The sequence below is a fragment of the Centrocercus urophasianus genome, unplaced genomic scaffold (genome assembly GCF_019232065.1).
Source record: "Centrocercus urophasianus isolate 14NV4802_14NV808 unplaced genomic scaffold, USGS_Curo_1.0 seq_11, whole genome shotgun sequence".
Lineage (NCBI taxonomy): Eukaryota > Metazoa > Chordata > Aves > Galliformes > Phasianidae > Centrocercus > Centrocercus urophasianus.
In genome coordinates, this window is record NW_024884253.1 from 41,856,183 (window position 1) to 41,875,636 (window position 19,454).

At 34.0% G+C, this 19,454-nt stretch overlaps 1 long non-coding RNA gene across 4 annotated transcripts in view; it reads right to left on the minus strand.

Moving 5' to 3' along the window:
• Positions 1-513: 513 nt before the first annotated feature.
• Positions 514-19,454, minus strand: part of LOC122154978 — a 62,377-nt gene continuing 43,436 nt past the window's right edge. For 2 of the 4 annotated variants that reach the window (XR_006167068.1, XR_006167071.1), the window contains 3 exons: positions 14,056-14,118; positions 13,464-13,514; positions 12,684-12,916 (listed from right to left, as the gene is read on the minus strand). This is a non-coding gene — a long non-coding RNA (uncharacterized LOC122154978). Of the gene's footprint in view, positions 1,043-8,346; positions 9,314-12,683; positions 12,917-13,463; positions 13,515-14,055; positions 14,119-19,454 lie in introns of those variants that run through there. The other 2 variants (XR_006167070.1, XR_006167069.1) reach the window with 2 other exon arrangements.

Sequence of the window (19,454 nt, forward strand, 5' to 3'; positions counted from 1 at the left end):
GCATTTCTTATACCACAAGTCTGACTACCAAATATTTTCTGAGTCACATAATCATTCAGCCTCACAATACCTGTTGCTTTTTGACATGACCTACTGAGTACTTGAGTTTTCTCTACGCCCTGCAATTATTTCTCTCTCTCTCTCTCTGTCTTTCATTTTTTTTTTTTTTTCTAAAGATTACTGGAGTAGTTCTATCACTAACAAAATCAATCTTAGAACCTGGTTTGCCACACTCCTAAGGGAGTACATTGGCTTTCAGATGTTTGGAGACATTTCATTTAATTCTGTCTCAAAATACAGCATGGTCTACAATCAGTTTCCAACTGATCAAAGACTTGAATTGCCAAAAACATCCTTTCTGGAGCATGAAATACAAAATTTAATCCAATATCTTTTCTCTCTGTAAAAAAAAAAGTAAGATTATTTCTCCCTATTACTATAAATATAGATGTATTTACTATATTCACGGCTAAGACAGTGAACTGTAGAAAATGAAATTCAACTTAAGTTTTAAACATTTCAGTTTTAGTAAGAGAAAAGCTACTTGATTGAAAATAAATAAATAAATTTATTGTACTGATTTTAGCATCATTCTATCAAAAGCCCTATTTTTTCTTTTTTTTTTTTTTCCTATGTACTCTGCTTGGAAGCACTTTGAATATAGACTGAACTCAGTTAATGGGGGGTCATTTATCAGTTCTATTGTTAGGTCTGGAAGTTACGTATAAGATAAAAAGTATCTTTAGACTTTTTAATCTGGACGTCCCAAATCTATAGAAGTGAACTTGTAATTTATACTATGCAACATGCAGTTCAGTCTTAGATTCTTGGTGACAAACATGTAGAGGAAAAACATTAAAATACAATTTCTTGAACATTCTTTTTATACAGAGAATGAGAATGGCCTGGAAAAACATCATTATTGAAGACAAGTTAGTAACATTTCATAGTTAATTTCAAATAATTTTAGTATCCTTCTGTTGATTCTCAGTCTTGAATATAGTCACAGATCCCCTCTGATGCACTCTGAAGAACAGATCCACTGAAATAAATAAAAGGTGCAGAGAATATGAGTCTTATAAATTATTGCTATCTCTCTGTCATTTGCTATTTATTTATTTATATATTTGTTTGTTTATTATAGATAACAAAACCTGAATCAGAAATACTTTCATGCTATAGAAAAACACTTCATGGAAAGCATGTTTTTAATCATTATGGGGAACATGATAAATGATCTTTCCTTTGACAGTTATAACTGGGGCTTTGCTTTGCTGCTCTGTAAGCTTTTAGTTTCTAGAACCAGAGAAATTGAGCTAACAATCAAAATTTATCAGGAAGTGAAATAAATCAGGAATTATTTTAAGTGTCACTTGTTTCAGGTATCATGGCGAAACTCAGTTTTAACCTATAGTCAGTGTTGCTAATGATACTGCTTTATTTTCACTAAAATTATCTTAAAATTAATTATTTTGCATTCATAGAAAAATAATTGATATGTGGTGTGGAAATGAACCTCCTAAAATTCATAGCTGAGGCACAGATAGGCAGCATGACCTAATAGCAGTAAAATGAGATAAAGCAATGAGATTTGCATTAAAATAAAATTTTAATTTGAATTTACAATTCAAAAACACTTGTGAACAAATTGGAGAAGACTTTGAAGATGATCAGAATGCTGAAGAACCTGCGCTATGAGGAAAGAGTTGGGTCCTTTCACCCTGGAGAAGAGAAGGCTCCTGGAGAATCTTATTATAATTTGCCAGTAGGTAATTGGTGGCTGAGAGGACAGCAATTCTCACTGCAAAAGGAGTCACATAGAGAAGGTAAAGAGCAATGGGTACGAGCTTTACCAGGAGATGTTTTGTCTTGATTTTAGAAAGAAACATTTTAAATTAAGAATCAATAACTTAAACAACCTCCTGAGAGACATTGTTGAGTACATGTCACTTTTTCAGTTTTCAAAGATAAGTTTTCAAAGATAAGGCGGATAAGGAATTAATTGGATAATTGCAGCCTTTATATCAAGGTGGAGGCCGGTGACAAGTGGTGTCCCCAGAGGGTCCATCTTGGCATTGGTGCTCTTTAGCATCTTTATCACTGATAAAAAATGGGCTTAAATGCAGCCTCAGCAAGTTTGCAGATGACATCAAGCAGAGATGTACAGTTACTACAGCAGAAGGAAGGGATGCCATCCAAAGGGACCTTGACAAACTTAAAAAGTGGATCCATGTAAACCTAAAGAGGCTCAAAAAAGCCAAGTACAAAGTGTTGCAATTGGGTTGGGAAAATCCCAGATACATATACAGACTGGGAGTAGAACTTACTGAGTAGAACTCACTGAGTAAAACGGTTCTGTGGAGGACTTGGGGATCCAGTTGGATGAAAACCTAGACATGAGACAGCAGTATGCTCCTGCGGCTCAGAAGGCCAAATGTATCCTGGGCTGCACCAGAAGAGGAGTGGCCAGCAGGAATAGGGAGATGATTGTCCCACTCCACTCTGCACTTGTGAGGCCCCATCTGGAGCACTGTACCCAGGCCTGGGGCTTGCAATACAGGGTTTATACTGAGATTTTTGAGAAAGTCAAGAAAAGAGCCATGAGGATGATCAGAGAGCTAGAGAACCTAGAGAGATAGGCTGAGGAATCCGAGCTTGTTCAGCCTGAAAAAGAGAAGGCTCCAGAAAGACCTTATTGCAGCCTTCCAGTGTTTAAAGAGAGATTATAAACAGGAGGGTAATCAAGTTTTTACATGGGTAGATAGTGAGAGGAAAAGAAGGAATAGTTTTAAATTGAAGGAGAGGAAATTTGGGTAAGATGTATGGCAAGTTTTTTACAAAAAAACTTGTGAGGTGTTGGAACAGGCTATCCAGAGAAGCTGTGTATATCCCAGCTCTGGAGGTATTAAAGGCCATGCTGGGCAACCTCATATAGTGCTTAATCTAGCAGGTGGCAGCCCTGCCTATGTCAGGGGGGATGAAACAAGGTTATCTTCCATCCCAAGCCACTCTAATGCAATTGACCAAGGGGTTAGATAACCTCACCTTGACTCCCTTTTCCCATGGGAGGTTTGTGCTGATGATCTTTCAAGGTCCATTTCAACCTATTACATGATTTCACAAAATTTGCAATTTGTTCTCAGGTGCTTGATTCTATGCAGTGGTTTCAGAACACAGCCTTTACAGGAGCTGATGCCTTCTAGATATCAGAGCTCCTGGGAACCAGCAGCCTGGGGAAGCAGGGAGCCTTGTGGGAGACGAAATTGAGTAAGGGAATTAAATACTTGATTTACTGAATTACAGTACTGTTTCAATAGAAATAATTATTTCTGCTCTATCGCAGTTCTTAAAAAAATCTACCCAAAACATTATTAAATAATGAGATTTTGAAGATAACATTACCTATAAAAGCTTGACCTTTCATTAGTTGCACGAAGAGGCAGTAGAAACATCTCCAAAGCTGAGTTCTAAGTTCATTTTTAATGACAAGTGAAATAATGGATTCCTTAATCTCACTTAGGCCCTGTTTTAGCACTGCAAGTGGTTCAATAAATATGCTTAATCTGTCCTAAGTCACAAGTTTTAAAAGTACAGCACAGTGTATTCATTAAGAAAGTTTTCTTTTGACACTTCTTGTATCTTTGTAAAATATTTCTGAACAGATCTGTATAACTAGAATCTATTTTTTTTCAGATCTTTTTTGTTGAACCATATTATGCATTAATCTATCTGGCATGAACAACAGCACTGTTAACTTCTTTGCAGAGCAGTAAACAGTGATTTGTTGTTTTACCCACCTCAAAAGCATATGCGAAAGAAACAGTGATGTGAAATGTAGAAAAGTATGGTTAACAACTTAATAATCAGGATGTCAACATCCCATATCATAGAAATTGGATTGCACTATTACAATGTAGAATGTAACTACACAATTTAAGATAACTTCAGCATAATTTCTGACATTGTGAATTTTTCTCCATCAAAACAGAACTCCAACCATCCTTGTCAAGATTACATACAAACAAGTGTGTTGAAGCACGTCTACTTTTCCCTTGCCAGTAGATACCTGAATTATGGATTTTTGTCAGTTAGCATGCCCAATCTAGTCATGCATAATGTTTGTGTTAAGGTGTTGATTTGGGTTTGTAAAACCTAGCTCTGCATAAAATAATTCTAACTGTGGCCATGCTGAGATAGAGAAAAGCAACATGAAGTTATCTGTAGGCATAAATATGAGTTCTAATGAAAGACCATTTAGTACTAATAAAAAGAGTGACATTCTTTTTACTCTAACTTGAAACAAAGCTACTTAGTTACAAGAGAAAACACATCAATTATTGATGTATGAATATTCTTATTTTTAAAGTAGAATTATTTCCTATTCATTAGCATTTATCCAAAAGTCATTAATTTTAATATGCATTTGGGTGGTGGTATTTGAATTGTAAATAATTCTGCGTTCTCCACAATTTAACCACATTTTGCATATTCATGAAACAATTTAGTCGAAAGATGTAGCAGGGCATGCATCGCTTTGGGACATAGTCACATTAGGTAATTATGTGGTACTGTGCCGCCTATGGCATCACCTACTTCATTTAGCACCCAACAATGTGAAAGAACCCATGCACCAGTGTCTCATGTAATTGAGATGAAGAGACCCCAGTGAAAGCACTTAAAGAACATATTCAAGTTAATAAATTCACATATGTTAATATAATCTTTATGCAAAATAATCAATCATAGAGATACATAAGTAAAACCATGACCAGAAAACACTGAATATCTTCGTTTCAGTATTTTATTTTTCTCTGTGCTGAGATACTAATTTCTATATTCTACACAATTTATTTGTTGTGTAAATGATTAATATCTAGAATGGTAGGTGGATCTTTAAAAATATCTGACAATGAAATAAAAACATTACACGACTTAAAAATCGTATGAGGAAGAACGTGGAGGACAAATTGTTTCATGAACATATCACGTAGTATTGCAAAAGAGTTGCATTATGTCCAGATAAATGTAAAGAACAAGGCAACAGACATATTTAATGCTTCCAAAATTAATAACAGTTCTAAGTATGATGGTTAGACAAAGGAGAGTCAACTCAGAAGGAAGCAAGCTCTCATAAAAAAAGTCTGAAAAGTCAAAAACGTCTCATCAATGTTATGAAAAAGCACCCAAGTTTTGAGCTTCTAGTGGACTTGCAAGGCAAGTAAGCCATGTACAAGATGTAATGATACATCAGGAAGTGTTTTCCCATATCATCTAGATGATCCCCACAATGGCAAATGTGGCCAGCCAAGTAGAGCCCATCACTGATTAGGGCTCTTAATGTGTTAGTTAGCAACAATTTAGTACTGAGCACTATGGTCTTGCTAAATGTTATGATTATTTCCTAGCAATCCTCAATGTTCCTGTTTATTTCTATTGTCTAATCAAAGCTAAAATTTCAATAACAACCTGCAGTAAATTAAATGAAGATTTAAAAGTACTGTCTCTAAAAAAGGTCCATGACAATGCACAAAGTAACAAAAAATACAGAAATATTTCCTTTAGAACAGCATTTCTGTTTATTTCTTCACTCTAGACTTGGTTAATGTTACATGTTTTTTTATGATAATTTTGTTATGTTATAAGGGCTGCTCAGACAGTATGGCTCCTATTTTATTATGTTGGATGACAACATCAGAGGCAGATGTTAGTGATATGCCAGTAAAGGTTAAATTTTCCCTCCAAAAATCTGTTACATTTTGTTGTTCTGTGACAAACGTCAGCAGAGGAGTGGTGTGCTTAATTCATGTCTGACATGGAAATTCATATGAAGCAAAGGTCTGCCATTGAATTCCTCCATACAGAAAAAATGGATCCCACTAACATCTCTGATGCTTGTTGAACAGTTATGAAGACCAACCAGTGAAAGCAAGCACAGTGAAGGGGTGGGTGGTGTGTTTCAGCAGGGAGAACAAGAGTGGGTAAGCTGCTGTGAAGACCATGTTCAAAGCTTTGTTCCCATCTGTTACCTTTCTGTTTCTTCCCGTTTCTAGGGAATCAAGCATAACCTTCTTTCCTTGCTTTCAAAGCCCCTCACAGCTTTGTCATATTAGCACCTTTCACTCATTACTAACTCCTACTTCTGTTTATGCCTGATCCTGTGTCATATTTCAAGTAAGTACTTACAGGCAGTATTTCTCACATTTGGGAAACTGCATCTTGAGCAGTAAATGGGCTGACTACTTTTCAGCTTTCGAGGTTCTTTCTCCTCAATGCAAAGGCCAATAAAAATCCTGAGAAAATCTCTCTTGCTGAGATGGCAGTGAAGCTTCCGAATAAGTTTTATGTTCTCTTTGTCTCTCTTGTTCTGCATGTGCTCCTCAGTTAACATTTAGTCTGTGTTCTTTTTGGGTGAGGTCTGTGCAGTTTTTACACTTTGCCTATCTAAGAGAAGTGCTAGTCAGTGCTTCTGTGCACTATGATGACAGAAGAAGGTAATTGTAAGAGGGAAGTTAATGAGTAATCCATCTCAAATAAGAATTTAACATAATTTATAACCAATTTTCTGAAGTCTTGGAGATACACAGCTATTTGCACAAATCAACTGATTCCTGAATAACAATAAACAATATGAACATTCAGTTCACAGTCAGATTAATTCATTGTGTTTAATCCAAAATCAGTATTTTCAATCAGCCTCCCTTTTCCTCCTAATTTTTAATGTATAAATGGCGCATCAGTTAAAAAGCACAGATTCTAAACAAATAGATAAAAGTTGGATAAAACCAAGCAAATGTAGGATTATTTTTTAAAGTTTGATTGAGATTGAGACACCAAATCTTTGAGTGATGATTTTCTTTTAGTAGTACTGCCCATGATAAGGCTTTATGTATAAATTGAGAAATAATTAAATTTTTACCATTGTAGCCATAGAGGTCTGGTAATAACCAATAAAATACAAGACAGAGAAAGCCTAATTAAGTAAGATGCTAGATTTAAGTTTATGTTTTCCGAGGAGTAATTAGCAATACTAAAGTTAAGTAAATACTATAAAATTATTCCCAGGTGTATTTATTCACATTATTAGTGAATTTTGCTTTGAAGATGTATGTTTGCTTTCTGTTTGCTTTCTGTCTGTATTCATTTAATTGAGCTCTAGCATAAAAAATACTAATGAAAATGAGTTTAATGGTAATATTTACCTCAATAAAAAACAGTAAATATATCAATTGCAACCTAACAAAATAGCAATGAAACTAAAGAATGAAGTAAAAGCAATATAGATGGAAAAATGTAACTGAAAAATTTTAGAAATGTTAGTAAAAAGAAAAAGGTTTCATTATTATTTGTGAAATTCAGCAAATATTATAGAAATAATATCAGAATAAAAGAATACTATACAGAACTAAGAGCTATATATAAATAGTGCTATACTGAATTTTTTTTTAATAAAACACTGTCTATATATATAATAATTTAATGATTATTTTCCTCTAATCCCTAGAAACCTTTAGAAATACATTTTCTCAGACAGTAGAAACACAATTATTTTATGAACACATTCATTTTGTAGGAGCAAAGAGACAGAAACAGATTTATGTATATTATTTAAGTATATTATTTCACCAAAGAGAGAATGTAAACAAAATAATGGTATACAAGAAATATTCCCAACGTTGTTAAGTAGTTAAAGAAGCTCTTACTTTTTATCTGGTTGATGGAATTGTGGCTCAGAAATATACTATGAATGTGTGTATTTAATTAAAAACACTGTGTTTCTGTAGTATGTAAACACCATCATTACATATTTGCTGTGAGATGAATAGCAAACCTTTTAATGAGATCTTGGTTTTCTTTAAAGTGTACATGGTTTATCTCTAGCCCTTATTTTCATTCATACTCTCAGCAGTGGAGAATTCACACAAAGATCAGATTCAAATCTCCAAATGTATAATGGTATAGAAACAGCTCTACCCTAAAGATACATCTGTAATTCCGTAGTGTAAGGGCTTTGCTCCTCTACTGCACACTCCTCAAGTAAGCATTTCTGTTTCTAAGTTCTTTCTGAAAAATTCCTCACCTCTAACCTTGAAATTCAGTGCAAAGTAGTACAGCTTTTCTGTGTAAAAAAAAGACTGGATTTTTAATAAATATATATATATATATAAAGTAAATTTTAAAAAAATCGTTATATCTTCAGCAGTTTTCATTTGAAGCACTTACAGTTTATTAAGAATAAAATTACTATCAAAAGTCATATGTTTAAGACACTGATATATTAAGGAAAAATCAAATGCATCTTCTATACAAAAATCCACTTAACAGAAGTATTAGTATTACACGTTCTGCTTACAGATGCAATTTGCATAAAAGTATTTTACCTCCTCCTAGAATTCAGAGACAGTAGGAAGTCTGACTTACGTATTTGTAGAAAACTTATCTTAAATAATAATAATTTCAAAGAATTAACTTGTTGAAGAATGACAGCTTTCTGTTGCTACATTTGGTATTCAGCAAGCAGTCATTCAGTCACAGCTGCCAATGCTGACTGATAAATGTTCAAAAGAGCCTAGAAGAATATTGACAAACCCTCAACTTGTGTGTAGTATGGAGATAAGGATACCAAAATTATATTTACTTATGCTCCTAGTGTAGCATGAAGCTTCACAAAATAGTTAAGCTAGTTAGTTTTTTTCTACTTGTGTGTGGGTTGTTTTTTTTTTTTTTTTTTTTTTTTGTTTTTTAAATTTACTGCTATGTACTGTGAGTTTCAACTAGTGCTCAGTGATTCAGTGCTGGATAAAATTACTAATCTCCAAGAGGGTGGATGGAGACTGAAGAAAGAAAACAAACTACCAACAAGAGTTTTCCACCTCAAGAACCAATCCCCATCCTCTATTAAAAACAAAAAGGGGAGGGTGGTAAAAGAAATAACAAATGTGCAAGGACAAGATGAAGTATTTTCTCAGTAATTTCTATCTAGGGCTGATCAGCAGGAATTTAGATCCTGTTGTGTTTATCTAAAACATCCACATAGATTAAAAATTCTATTTTACTCTCTTGACATGTGGAAAAAAGAAAGTTAATGATTTCTTTAATAAATTATAGGAGCCTTTAAATTAAGGCCACATCAAGTTGTAATGAATTATTCCACAGTTTGTTGGACTTACAGTTTTAAACTTTTAAATTAGTGTGCGTGAGTTTTTCTCTTACCAGTTCCGTATTCTAATTTAAATGGAAATTGCACAAGAAGCTCTTCATCTAATTCATTTCTATGTATATATTTTGCCTCCTGGATATGGTTAAAGACAAAGACCTGCAGCAGAAATTGACAAACACTAAAGCCACATGTTACAAAGATTTATAGATAATCTTTTCATTTAATGTTCTTCAATGAACTTTTTAGTTCTCTGCCATTTAAAGAAGCAAGTATTATCACCTCCCCCCACCCCCCGCATTTGTCAATTCAGCAAAACAGAATTCACTTTTGTAGAACTTTAGAGTAAATACAACAAATTTCACAATCTATTGAAAAATAACATTTGGCTGTTGAAACGATGGGTCAAGAACTTGGGCCGTAAGGTTGTGACAGTCTAGAGGAGATCTAGAGAGTGCGTGTCAAATAGATTGACAGTGCTCTTTTTGGTGATGCCCAAAGAAAGGACAAGGACAATACTCTGAATATCTACCTATCCCTTTATTTTAAGCTAGTAAAAATAAATGCAAATTATACAAGAATGAGAAACTGGCCAAGTTTAACGCTATTTAATTGCTTTCCAGATACTTCTCTTTGCATACATATAGTTTATTCTTGATATTTTGAAAAGTATTTCAAAGCATTGGTTCATATATTATTTAGTACTATAGCTCAGGAATACATCAACGTATATTCAATACACTTAGATGGGTTTTATCTTCATGATTCTTTTAATTTCAATGCAGGTAGTTAAGCTGATTGTGCTGATGCTTTGTCTGACAGATATTCTTCAATTCTGTTCCAGATTTCTCAAAGAGTGGAGAAAAGTAAATAGGAGACTACATTATTTCACTACAGTTAGTAAGCAGAAGCTTGTGTTCCTACAACAACGAACAATTACTGAAGGCAGATTGCTTTTTTATTGTTCCAAAAATCTGGCACTTGAGTACCCTTTTTCTACAAACAGTCTTCAAGTTTAGAAAACTATGTCAGACAATGTTAGCTGAAATGATAAAAAGCTCAGAAATTGTTGGCACCATCTGTTACCCCAAAAGATCTAATGTCACAGACAGAGTAAGCACACTGACTTGCCAAAATGCACATAACTCAAAATGGTAAATCCTATGGCTTTCTGATCAGTTTGAAGGCTCATGCTGCTGTTCACAAGTGAACTGTGCCTGCTTTAAGCTAAGGAGCTGTTAGATGGAATCATCTTTTTTTCTTTTTTTTTTTTTTTTTTTTTAATTGGATGCTTACAATTGGACTTTTATTACTTGGAGGTACCTGCTTCCTTCAACTGGACCTTCCTGAAACTATATACTGCTGTAAATTATAACTATGTGAAAAGTTTAAAAAAAAATGTACAAGCTTAATACATTTAAGATGCTAGTGAATTTAAACGTGCAATTAAAGACAATATAGTCCAGCACAATAACTGAATAAAAGTGCTGTTTCTCATTTTATCCAGAAATGAAGATATGTAGACCTTTGCTGCATAAAAAACACATGGGCTGGCCTATAATTAATTATCTCTGGAGCTTAAAGTGGCCTGGTAGAAAATATATGTGAATATGTATATATATATATATAACATATGGATTATTCTGCAGAGCTAAGTAACCCCTCAAATTTGTCCACTGTCATTTTTGTATTTATACCCGCTTCGTAACTATAACATTTTCAAAGCCTGGAATTAAAAAACAAAAGAAAAACAAACATAATATGGAAACGTAGAGGGATAAATTCTGAACAATCTCCCTCTTGTTCTTCCTCTTCCCTCCCTTGGGAATGATCCCCACCAGCTCTTTGAGTTCATTTCAGTAGTTCTTTCTATTCAGAACCTCTAGACTGAATGCCTTAATCAATCTCCTGCCAATATGGATTTCTCCTCTGTACAGAAATACAACTAAGAAGTCCTGGAACTAACAAAAAAAAAAAGCTAATAAAGGGAGAGAAAATTTCACAAAAAGGATAGAATAAGACTGCCATGCTTGCTTGCTCACCACCATCTGACAGATTTTCTTAATTTCTTACATATAATCCATAAATAACTGAATTATTTGACTAGATTAGAATAAATAATTAAGACTTAGAGTCAGCATAACTAGCAATCATAATCTGGAAACAAAATCACAGATCACAGAATGGCCAGGGTTGAAAGGGACCTCGAGGATCATGAATCTCCAAACCCCCTGCCACATGCAGGGCCACCAATCTCCCCATGTAATACCAGACCAGGCTGCCCAGAGTGCCATCCAATCTGGCCTTGAACACCTCCAGGGACAGGGCATCCACAGCCTCTCTGGGCAGCCTGTTCCAGCACCTCACCACTCTCTCTGTAAAGAACTTCCCCCTGACATCCAACCTTAATCTTCCCTCCCTCAATTTAAAACCATTTCCCTTTGTCCTGCTGTTATCTGCCCTTTCAAAGAGTTTACTCCCCTCCTGTTTGTAGGCTCCCTTTAGGTACCGGAAGGCTGCAGTGAGGTCACCCCGCAGCCATCTTTTCTTTTTTATCACAGTATGATAGATAAGTGTATCTACCAAGTGCTCAGAAATACATACATGCAAATATGTATGTTCTCTAATACCTAATTATTATCATAATGATCTATAATAAAATATTCATATTGCATTCCAAAGTAAGAACCATCATGCATCAAAATGCAGAAGTATTCAAAATGACTTTTAATTATTCAGCTTGGTCCTAACCAGCACATATTAATTTTTCAGTCTACTCTTTCTTGAAGTAGTAAAGTACATGCTTGTATTACCCAAAACTATTTCAGTAGTTATGAAAGTTAATCTTATTATAAATGGGCAAAATGGATGACAGTAGGAGTGAAAATAATTTCAGAAGCCAGCAAATCATTGCAGTTCTCAAGAAAGTAAATCTTGCCAAGAAAAAAGACTTATACACTCGAACAGCCCAACGGGGGAGTAAGTACTATGTTAAAAGCACATAATTTTCTTATAAATCCATCAATCTCCAGCAGATTTATATAATGAATTACATGACATAAACATCAGGGTGGAGGCCTGACTACAGTTTGTGCTCTGTTGATCTCCAAAGGTTCAGATGTTGCTTATGGTTCAATGAAGCATCTAAAAGAAATAATGCCTAATAAAAGCTTTTGTGAATTATGATAGCAGTTTGAGAGTGCCTGAGTTTATTCTTCCTTTCCAATAAGCTTTGTATTGTTAATTTCTCCAAATGAACGTTTTTTCCTAAATTAGCCATTCTTCATCTCTCTGCATAATGCAACTGCAGCTTTTTTAAACATATTTTTTCTAAACAAGGAAGCCCAACCAAAATCCTACTGTTTTTATTTAGACACAAGGCAAAGTCAAGAAAGCCTGTACAGATTCACGACAAGGATGAACATGGTCAGTTTGTCTAAAACGAGTATGATGTAACAGCTGTATATCTTCATTTTGCCATTGCATTTCATGTAAAAAAAAAAAAAAAAATGACAGCCAGCAACTGAAGAACAGTTATCACCTGTTTATTCATCAGAGAGTGTCAAATTGAGCCATGTTTACTTGGATAAATCCAAGTTTAGCCCAGCCTGTCAGCGTACGATGAGTATATTTCTCATTGCATTCTTCCTTTGCAAAGCAGAGAGGATAGATTTCAGACTGATAAATGAAATTTTCACTGTTTTCCGGTAGAAATTCACTAAGAAAATCATCCTGGATTCTTTACGAGGAAAGAGTAGAGATCTGCAGAACAATAGACACACGTCACTATTAGCTAAGCTTTATATGTCTGTATTTGAAATAGAGAAATTGAGAAAATGGCATTACAAGCCATGCTTTGCTTTGTATATTGGACAACATTTATTATTTCCATTCTGGAAATACTGTTTTGGGTAGAGTTATTTGTTGGCAAAGGCTCTCTCTGCAAATGGATTGATTTGTGAAGTCTCTTTGCCTCATGATTTTGGATAATTCAAAAGCAAAATGTGGTATGGACAACGGTACTTTACCAAAATATGAAACATAATGGACAATAATGACAATGGAAACAAAAGTTAAAAGGCATCTCCAAATAAATCTAGCAATTCATCAGTCTTGGAATCTTATCTCATATTTCCTATTTCATCCCACTCCAAAGGATTGGTACAAAATAAATGCTGTTGTAAATTACAGAAATTAAAAGAATATATTTACACTTTTAGTGAAATATTACCTGTTTGTTAGACAAAATGTTACCTGCTCTCTCCGGCTCATCTTTGTGATTATAGAGCCTAAAATGCAAAAGATTTACCTGCTGCATCAGGGGAGATCAAAGCCAACATTTTTGTTCCTATCCTTGACTCTGAAATAGAGGTATAGGTAAGACATTCAGCTGGGGGCACATATCTGTCTTCATCTGCCTAGAAGAATCATTTGTTAGTAAACTTTTTAAACTGATATTGCAATTATAACTTGAAAAGTTATGCCAAACTTAGAACTTAAGTAATTGTTGTTGTAAAATATAATTATGTATGTGAAGGATGTAAAAAAGATCTATTATACAGAAAAAGAAAGGAAAAAAACACAACCAGTACAGCTAAAATTTTGTAACATATTTTGTAAATATTAAGATAAAATTTTTCACGTAAGAGATACGGAGAATTTTCTCTTAGGACAGAAAAACTTTGCAAGAGGGAGATACTATAGGAAAAACAATAATTGTATTATCTTCTTATGCATAGGCTTTATGCTGAACTGCGAAATGAATCGTTTTATCCATGTACTTGAGCTGCATTCACCAAACATCTGACACTGAATGCTTATACACTGAATAATTACACTTAACTAACTTAACAGAGGAGAGACATTCATACAAGAATTAATTATTTAATGTTTGTATTCACCTTGAAAATGTAAAGCATTTCTCCTTTACAGTTGCTAGTTACTCCAGGCACTTAGAAGATTTCCTTCAGAAAAGATGTGGGTGTGAGAAGGAAAGCAACAAAATGAAATAAATTATTCAGCAAATGTGATAGCAATACAATTATTTTACTATTTGTGGTTATTCTGTAGGCAGTTTTATGCTTATTTTAGAATTTAAAAACAAGTGCAGCTACAGCATTAAGAACTATGAATTTAATTTTTACAGCATTAAGAACTCCATTTAGTTAAAAAGTGTGGCACTAAGTTCTGTCATGTAAAATTTGATCCCAGCACCAAAAGCCTTCCTCCCACCTTCAAACAATCAGATCGAATATAAGGAAAGGAAAGAGAGAAAAAGAGCAACACATAACCTGCACAAGAAAAACTTAACAAAGAAACATATTTCAGAATACTGAAGTTTCCTTCAGAGACTGTCTTCCTATTTTATTCCTTTAGATGAATATAGGTTTCTTTGTACAATACTGAATCTTGAAATAGTAATGTCTTTTTAATAATGGGAGATGTAAAGGCTTGATTTAGTCAGTCTATGCATTTTTGTCATCTTTTTATTAATGTGAAATCATATATGACTTGACTATATGCTGCTGCCTACTCTTTAAAATTTGTATTGACATGAAAGGTTCTATGTAAATACCTTATCAGAATACACACTGTTTAATCGGGGCATGCTATGTCACTGTAGCTGCTTTATTGAGATGTCTCTCAGGAAACGGATTTAGCCTACTGATAGCAAATGGTAATATGGTAATAACCATTGCTTAATCAGGACAGTAATTAGCATCAGTTCTGTTTAATTGAACTGAATTTAACTGGAGTCAAGAAGTAAAGTACTGATTAACCTCCAAACTATTGATCAGTGCTCACTAATTCTCCAAAGGCAGAGAATAATTACATCAATAAATGACATAAATGTCTAATTTTACAAATCAAACAGTATCTGGAAATACAGCACAGCATAAATAGTGTGCCTGCATGGAAAAAAAATCATTCTGAATACATTATCTCTGTAGTCATGGTTCCTTTTAAAATTTAAATTGCACATAGTTGATGGTGTTTAGCTGTTTATGGCTATCTACAGTGACTTTTTTTCAGTACCTGTATACCAGCTGTCACTCGGTTCCACTGCAAATTTGAGTGATTGCTGAACTGCAGAATTCTGACATAGATTTTACTATCTATGAGAGTAAGAGAGTAATGATACACAGGGGCAGAAAACTTCTTGACACCTGGTCTCTTACTGTTCACAGCCTGATACTTGTAGAATTATGCCAGGGACACAGGGCTTCATTTGCTTTTCACAACTTTTTATGGCATTATATTCATGTCTCAAAATGTTGCAGATTTTCCCAAGAGCAGCAGTCGTGTGTTACAACTCTCATAATGATTAGCACCCGGGTGATTGTGTCATTCACTGTTTGATTCAAAGAGCTCAGAAAACTTCATCTTTTTATGCTCAGTTGCAGTCTTTTGTACTTTCACATACCTTTAGACTTGAGTATTATGATTCTGTTGCTCTTTTACTGAAATTCCTGTGCAGTGATTTCCAGTCAGTATTACCGATCAAGAAATAATGGGTATTTTTTTCCCCATGTAATAATGATAACATTCTTTTGAATTTCTGTCTGTGCCTTTCTGAGTTTTTCTTCTTTGTAACAGATAAAGAGGGTCACTGGAATTGACAACCTTGTCTTATACCTATCCTCAAGTTAAACCAATTACTTTGCTCATGTTTTTTTCATGAGAGAGAATTTCTACTAGGACTTTACATCAATTTTATGATGTTTTCAGCAACTCCATCCTGCTGCAGTTTTCAAAAATCCAATATAATATCAAATCTGTAAGTACAATCCATGACAATTCAACTTGCTTTCCTCTTGTATTCCAGTGTTTTACACACAGGATATAGAAATAGTGTTCTTATGGAGACTACACTAAAATTCTGCAGCAATTTTCCAAATAAACTAAATCCACCATTATAGAATTTTTTCTAGATAGAATGCATTAATTCATGGTGACTACCTTTGTCACATTTTTTCATTGTCTGTTTATATTTCATGTAAGCTTGTCAGGAACTTAATCATTCTGTATTCCATAGTATATTGTCCATTGACTCAGCTACTAGAAGATTCTTCTCACAAGTGTACCTTCTCACACACCACATGCATATGAACATTCTCCTTAAATTCCAGTACAGTGACTTTTATCACACTGTATATACAGGGCTGCTCTGAAAGTAATGCTTCCTATTTTATTATGTTGGCTTACAATGTCAGAGGCAGATGTTGGTGGTATAGCAGTAGAAGTGGAACCTTCCCAACAATATTTCATTACATTTTGTTGCTATGTGGCAGATGGCAGCAGAGGAGGCACTCTGACAAATTGGCATCTGACATAGAAGTTCATACAAAGCAAAGTTCTGCCACTGCATTCCTCCATGCAGAAAAAATTTCACCCATTGGCATTTTTGACCCTTTCTGAACATTTCTGCAGACAGAATGTGGATATGAGCACAGTGAAGCAGTGGGTGGTGTGTTTCAGCAGCTGCGATAGCAACAGTGGGTCACCTCTGATTTTTATGAGCGCAGAATGCAGGTTCTTGTTCATAATGGAGGAAATGCATAGCTAATGATAGTGACAATGTTGAAAAGAAGAGTTTTTTAGCTGAGAATTTTGTCTGTCAAACAGTATTATTTTTCTCTTTGTGTCTGTTGTAATTTCCACATAAATAAATAAGAGGGATTACTTTTGGAGAGATCTATGTAAACCTATTTAAGAATCTATATATTTAAATGTTATATTGTTGGATATAAAATAATGCAAGAATGAGCGCAAAAATTCTGGCTAATTTTCTCAAAAATTGTTTAGGTTCTTAGTATTGCAAGTATGTAGGTCACTCTGAAAGGAGCAGCCCTTGTACCTCAAAATGTCTGGTGGACCTTTCAGGTATATGCACTGTAATGCTTGCCTTCAATGTCTTTGCCACCAAAGCTGGCTAAGAAGATCGAGCAAATACTAGATGTACTATTTTGGAATTTTTTTAATGAGAGTTCTTCAGAAACAGCGGAGGCAATAAACCAAATTATTCAACTGCTTAGCATTGGCTATTTTTTTTTACTACAATGGCTAACCTACCAATACTGAGCTAAAGTTATTTAGAATGGAAATGTCTGCTGATAAACACTGATATGTCTATTATCTTCCTGGCTTTCGGGTGAAGGCACAGACATTTCTCTAGTAGCCCAAACTATTCTGGGAATCCACTTTCTTTTGCATTTCATTCTGTTTGATTTTCAGGGAATGTGTAAGAGAATCAAAGCATTTCCTTGAAGAGAGAACAAAATTGACTTTAAATCAAAAACATAATGGTAACTCTAGTTTATCATACTCTCTTCTTGAGTAACTGTCATTGTACTCTCACATACACTTTGGCAAAGCAAATGTGCTTTACCACACTTCCCAGCATGAGTGATATGTAGTTAATCACTTCCACTATATGAAAATCCTATTCATCAGCAGAGGATACTGCAGACCCAGTAAAATTAGCATGGAACCTACTAAATCATTCCACAATGTCCTGGTTCAAATTATCTGTATAAAATAACTTTCCCTGAGTTAAAACATCAATAAACAAGCTACATTGAAAAATAAGTTTCACTGTGGATGAATATGGCCAAAATACTTGTAAAAATAATTTCAGTGTTCTGTTTTACCCTATTTAATTATTTGTGCCAGTCTTAACTGTAATCAATTTCCCAATTACTGAACCAATTGCTATTTCTAACACACACTACAAAACCTTATAGAATGTTGCAAAGAAAAATGTACAGAAATAATTAGTACTAGACTCTGCTAGAATAGGCTGTGATCAGTCTCTGTAGACAGAGTGGGTGACATGCAATCATCTGCAAAAATGATTTGCCAAAAATTCCAGAGATGAATGCATTCAAATTCAGTGTGCTTTTCGTCCTATTAAAAGTATGATAAGAACTCTAAGCACATTTTCCTCATTTTGGTCTTTTAAAGTTTAGTTTCTTTCCTTTCATTTGCTCCACAGATATTGCTATTTTCCATTAGTATGATTTCTTTCTCACTTACTTTCCTTTTTCTTTCTGTTTTGTTTATGATCTATTCCATCAGGTAAGTTTACTATTCAATCAAGATACTATTTGCTGTTCATTCTTTGTATGAAATACCCTCCCTCCACTAATTGCTTTACTCATTTATGTTTCTCACTTCTTTATGTTTTTGAGTCAGAAATCTTTTGTGATTCTCAGACAGTTCAAGAATTAGGAACAAAAATATGTATATATAGGAAAGGCGTTCAAACGAATTTCTTTTTGAATTTATTCTGGTATTAAATGAAACTTTTAGCTTGAAATAAACTTTTAGTTTGCATAGGTTTTGACCGTCTGTACAAAATATTTGTCTTCTGCAGAATATGGCATTTGTATCTGAAAAACTGACTGTTAACTTATTTTCGTTAATAATTCTTAAGCAGAGTTCACCACGTTAGTGCCCATGGATGGAAATTTAGAATTAGTGGTACTCAGGCAAAAGAAAGATATTTCTCAGTATTCAGAGCGTCAAGAGATATATTTCTGAAAAATTCTTCTTATAGATTGCAAATTCTTGTAAACATCTGGGTTTTCAATAACTTTTTATTTACATATTTGAAGTTTGTCTAAGGGTGTAAATTCCAATTCTGTCAAATATGAAAGTCAGGCTTTGTGATTACACAAAGGTGGATAAACAGTTAAGCTCACCAAGAGCAGCAACAATCACCCAAATTACACCCACACATCCCTTTGATTTTTGAATACTGGATTTAAAAAAAAGCTCTAGCAACAGTAGAAGAAACTGTCACTAGTTTTGACAGTGTGCTTATCCACTGAAAACTATATACAAAATATAACCCTAAATTTCAGTATTTAAGAATCTATATTGACCATATAGTATATCACCGCAAATATTTTTATCTGATTTTTATTTTTCAGACATGAATTAAAAAATAATGAATATGCTTGCATACAGATAAATTCAGGAAAAAAATAGAAATAGTAGTTTATTGTTTGTTTCCGGCTACACTGCTTCAGGTATTTGTAAAGATAGAACTCTTTGGAGTCAGGGAAATTAATAGGAATTGTGGCACTTCCTCAGAATTATTAAATTATTTCAAATCAGAATTTTATGACAGAAGAGTATTCTTCTGAAAAATTTATATCTACAGCCAAAAAGCAACTATGTAGACAATGTATCATCAGATATTTAAATTAAATATGTGTAATTAAACAATAATTGTCTGCATTATATAAAAGGTTTTAATATTTCCAAGATAAAATAGTGCTAGCCTGTCAGAAAG